The sequence below is a fragment of the Eubalaena glacialis genome, chromosome 14 (assembly GCF_028564815.1).
Source record: "Eubalaena glacialis isolate mEubGla1 chromosome 14, mEubGla1.1.hap2.+ XY, whole genome shotgun sequence".
Classification (NCBI taxonomy): Eukaryota; Metazoa; Chordata; class Mammalia; order Artiodactyla; family Balaenidae; genus Eubalaena; species Eubalaena glacialis.
Genome location: NC_083729.1, coordinates 63,672,796 through 63,678,270, shown reverse-complemented (window position 1 = coordinate 63,678,270; position 5,475 = coordinate 63,672,796). Strand labels below are relative to the sequence as shown.

The 5,475-nt window shown below is 38.3% G+C and overlaps 1 non-coding gene and 1 pseudogene across 1 annotated transcript; one reads left to right on the top strand and one right to left on the bottom strand.

Moving 5' to 3' along the window:
- Positions 1-809: 809 nt before the first annotated feature.
- On the bottom strand, positions 810-2,042 carry LOC133104882 (heterogeneous nuclear ribonucleoprotein A1-like; annotated as a pseudogene).
- Positions 2,043-4,890: 2,848 nt separating this feature from the next.
- Positions 4,891-4,997, top strand: LOC133074844 (U6 spliceosomal RNA). The gene has a single exon (XR_009697250.1). It is a non-coding gene; the product is annotated as a U6 spliceosomal RNA (small nuclear RNA).
- Positions 4,998-5,475: the final 478 nt, after the last annotated feature.

Genomic DNA, 5,475 nt, shown 5'->3' with positions numbered 1-5,475 from the left:
AATGTTCTTTGTACATTTATGTGAGGATTTCCACAGTGTAAATTCCTTGAAATGGACTTGCCAGATTATAGGAATAACTTGTTTTAAATTATTGATAGATATTGCTGAATTGGTCTCTAAAAAGGCTTTGCCAGTTCATACTCACCCCAAGGGTATCCTTTTGCCCCCCACACTGGGTATCACTTTGTATTAATTTACAATTTTAAGCTACCAATGTGGTTAAACTTTTTTGCATATGTTAAACTGCCCTTTGTATTTCCCTTGTGAACTGTTTATTCAAATTCTTTGAGCAGTTGAGATGGAACCCCAAATATAAAAGTAAACTCCTATATTTTATTCTATTACTTGAGTGGGGTTTTTAATGTGTAGATCTTTAATCTATCTGACATTTTTTTTTATGAGTTGGAATTCTAACTTTGTATTTAATATTTATGACTTTTTTTTTTTACAAGTGGGAAGTAAAGTTGTCCTTTTCTTAATATTTGAGATATCATCTTTATCATAGATTAAATCCTATGCACATGTAAGGCTATTTCCAGACTTTCTTTGTATTCTGTTCCTGCTGACTCTATTTGTCTACTTCTGGCTCTATCCTACATTGTTTCAATTATTGCAGCTTTAAAACACATGCCTGGTACCAAGTAGGCACTCAACAAATATTTGTTACTCTCTAAATGTACTCTTCTGAATATACTTTAGAATCAATTAGTCAAGTTATTTATTTATTTATTTATTTAAAAAGACACGTTTATTCAGCGTCATGATCAGACTATTACAGTTAGCAATCAACAGCATGGGTGCAAAAAAAAAAAAAAATCTACATTAAAACCCTTTGTTGGAATGCTTTACACTTTCCACAGAACAGAAACTAAAATAACCTGTTATACAATTAGTCACAAATACAGTCCTCGAGTTTTTTTGCCCATACACATGAGTATTGTCTAAGACATGTCTTCTTTGTAGCAGCTAGGCCCTGCCACCACTGTGCTTGGCTGAGTTCACAAATCTGTTGTACCCTGTAGCTTCCCTGTCACTTCTCTGGCTCTCCTCTCCTGCTAAGCTTTGTTTCCTGGCAGTAATTAAAACCTTCTGCCACTGCCATAGCTACTGCTGCTGCTGGAGCCACCACAGCCACCTTGGTTTCGTGGTTTGGCAAAGTATTGGCCTCCACCACCACAGGGGCCAGAACTTCTGCCTCCAAAATTTCCTCCTTTCCTGGGTCCAAAACTTAAAGATTGATTGTTGTAATTGCCAAAATCACTGTAGCTTCCACCATCTCCAAGATTGCTTCCATCATTACCAAATCCATTATAGCCATCCCCACTGCCACCATATCCACCACCACCACGGCTGCCACCAAAGGCATCTCGACCACTGAAGTTTCCTCCACGACCAAAGCTGTCATTCCCACCAAAACCACCTCCAAGACCACCACCAAAGTTTCCAGAACCACTTCGACCTCTTTGGCTGGATGAAGCACTAGCCATCTCTTGCTTAGATAGGGCTTTCCTTACTTCACAGTTGTGGCCATTCACAGTGTGGCATTTCTGAATGACAATCTTGTCTACGGAGTCATGGTCATCAAAGCTTACGAAAGCAAAGCCTCTCTTTTTGCCACTGCCTCGGTCAGTCATGACTTCAATCACTTCAATTTTCCCATACTGTTCAAAATAATCTCTTAGGTGATGTTCTTCAGTGTCTCCTTTAATGCCACCAATAAAAATCTTTTTCACAGTTAAGTGGGCACCAGGTCTTTGAGAATCTTCTCTTGAGACGGCCCTCTTTGGTTCCACAACTCTTCCATCCACCTTGTGTGGCCTTGCATTCATGGCCATATCCACCTTCTCTGCAATGGCATATGTGACAAACCCGAAGCCTCTGGAGCGCTTGGTGTTTGGATCCCTCATTACCACACAATCTGTGAGCGCTCCCCATTGCTCAGAATGGCTCCTCAGACTCTCATCGGTTGTTTCAAAGCTCAAACCTCCGATGAAGAGCTTCCGCAGCTGTTCGGGCTCTTTGGGAGACCCTGACTTAGACATGATGTCAGTGGAGAGGGCAGACGTCAACGATGCTCACTTGGCGGTGTCCATGGGCAAAAAGCCGTCAAGTTATTTTAAAACCCACTGAGTTTCAATTCTTTTACTTTCAAACTCCTTGAGCATTTTTATTTTAGGCATATCTTTTATTGATAGCATATATTTTCATTTAGTTTTTTAAAACTGTATCTGAAAGTATTTTCTTTCAGTTGGCAAGTCTCTCCCATTCAATTATTGCTATGCAGATAGATTTAGTTGTGTCATCTTTTATAGATTCAGATTGCTTTTTAATACCCCCTCGTTTTCCCTCATTTGCTTTCTGGTCTGTGTTTTCTTTGTTGTTTCTCCCCAACCCCAACAATTTGAAAAATGTATAATTTTTAGAAATTAATCTTTATCTTTTTACTTATAAATAAATATCCTTAAGCCTGTGTAACTCCAAAGTCGCTCCTCTTAGAAACCTAGACACCAACAGAGCAAGACAAAAATTAGAGATACTGATGATCTAAACAATACAATTAATAAATTTGATCTATTAGGTATAATAGAACCCTACACCCAACAGAGAATTCATTTTTGAGCGCCAGAAGAACATTTAAACTGGCCAGAAGAAGCTGTAATAAATTTCATAGAATCAATATCATACAGACCATGTCATCTGCCCCTAATGCACTAAAATTAGAAACTAATAACAAAAGTCGTGCTTAAAAACACATGCCTCTTGCAATTTTGCTGGTTCTGCTGTCCCCTCTGATCTCTTCTGCCTGCCCCTCCCTCGTGGATTGCTAGGTGGCTGTGGGAAACTTGAAATTCTTCTCACTCTACACAACAATTCAGCTTCTCTAGCCTCTCCTTGAAAACTCAAACCAGTGTAGCATTTCCCCTGTGGACAGCAATGAGAGGCTGTGGTAAGGATATTCTACACAGCTAGGGAGGCCAGGCAAGGCTGGACTGCATGAGAGATGCTGAAATGATATCAACAGAGGAGCAGGAGTTACCTTGGCAAAGAGGAGGGAAGAGTGCGCCAGGGAGAGGAAATAGCAGGTGCAAAGTCCCTGTGGCAGGAAGGAGCAAGGTAAAATACAAGAGATGGAAAGGAGGCCGGCTTGACTAGGCCACTATGAGTCAGGGAGAGGCTGTAGAGGTAGGTTGGCACAAGATCATTTGGGCCTCACTGGCCAGGCTGAGGCTGGCTGCCCTTATTCTAAGAGCAATGAGAAACCATTATGACTTTTTTTTTGTTTTTGTTTTTAATTTGTTATTGTTAAATATAACACAAATTCAGAAAATCATATAAAGCAAGTGTATCATTTAATGAATTACTGTCAAGTAAACATCACAGATGGGAGGAAACTAAGGAGACATGATGACCAAATGCAATGTGGGGTCCTGGATTGGATCTTGGAAAAGAAAAAATGATGTTAATGGAAAAACTGGTGAAATCTGAATAAAGTCTATAGTCTAGTTAATGACATTGTACCAAATGTTGGTTTCTTAGTTTGGACGAATGTACCTGTAAAATGTTAACATTAATGGAAGCTGGGTTAAGGATAAATGGGAACTCTCTGTACTATTTTTGGAGCTTTTCTGTAAACCTAAAATTATCCCCAAAGTTAAAAAAAAAATTAAGCTGACAAATACCAAAAACATCCTCAAATCCAGAAAATAATGTAATTAAAAAATCTAACCACCTCACATACTTTTGTAATACTTTTCTCCTGCTGCTTTTGGTTTCATTTGACCATGTCTTCACATAACAATGATTTTGTAATATTTTCTAAAGATAGAATAAAAGGTCTTTTCTCCTTCAGACTGTACTACAAAGCTACAGTAATCAAAAGAGTATGGTACCGGCACAAAAGCAGAGATGTAGATCAATGGAACAAAATAGAGAGCCCAGAAATAAATTCATGCACTTATGGTCAGTTAATCTACAATAAAGGAGGCAAGAATATACAATGGAGAAAAGACAGTCTCTTCAATAAATGGTGCTGGGAAAACGGGACAGCTACATGTAAAAGAATGAAATTAGAACATTTTCCCACACCATATATAAAAATAAACTCAAAAGGGATTGAAAATCTAAATGTAAGGTCAGAAACCATAAAACTCCTAGAAGAAAACATAGACAGAACACTCTTTGACATAAATTGTAGCAATATTTTTTTTTTGGCTCTGTCTCCTAAGATAAAAGAAATAAAAGCAAAAAATAAATGGGACCCAATTAAGCTTAAAATCTTTTTCACAGCAAAGGAAACCATCCACAAAACAAAAAGACGACTTACTGAATGGGAGAAAATATTTGCAAATGATATGACTGATAAGGGGTTAATATCCAAAATACACAGGCAGATCATACAACTCAACATCAAAAACAAACAAACAACCCAATTAAAAAATAAGCAGAAGACCTGAACAGACATTTTTCCAAAGAAGAAATGCAGATGGCCAACAGCCACATGAAAAAATGCACAACATTGTTAATCATCAGGGAAATGCAAATCAAAACACAATGAGATATCACCTCACACCTGTCAGAACAGCTATCATCAAAAAGACCACAAGTAACAAATGTTGGTGAGGATGTGGAGCAAAGGGAACCCTTGTGCACTAAATGTACAAGTGAAAAGGTAAGTTGGTGCAGCCACTGTGGAAAATGGTACAGAAGTTCCTCAAAAAACTAAAAACAGAACTACCATATGATCCAGCAATTCCACTCCTTGGTATATATCTGAAGAAAATGAAAACATTAATTTGAAAAGACATATGAACTCCCAGTGTTCATAGGAGCATGTTTACAATGGCCAAGATATAGAAGCAACCTAAGTGTCCAACAATATACATACAATGGGTGCTCGCTTCGGCAGCACATATACTAAAATTGGAACGATACAGAGAAGATTAGCATGGCCCCTGCGCAAGGATGACACGCAAATTCGTGAAGCGTTCCGTATGTTTTAGACATTTCTCCAAAAAAGATATACAGATTGCCAACAAACACATGAAAGAATGCTCAACATCATTAATCATTAGAGAAATGCAAATCAAAACTACAATGAGATATCATCTCACACCGGTCAGAACGGCCATCATCAAAAAATCTACAAACAGTAAATGCTGGAGAGGGTGTGGAGAAAAGGGAACCCTCTTGCACTGTTGGTGGGAATGTGAATTGATACAGCCACTATGGAGAACAGTACGGAGGTTCCTTAAAAAACTAAAAATAGAACTACCATACGACCCAGCAATCCCACTACTGGGCATATACCCTGAGAAAACCATAATTCAAGAAGAGTCATGAACCAAAATATTCATTGCAGCTCTACTTACAATAGCCAGGACATGGAAGCAATCTAAGTGTCCATCAACAGATGAATGGATAAAGAAGATGTGGCACATATATACAATGGAATATTACTCAGCCATAAAAAGGAAT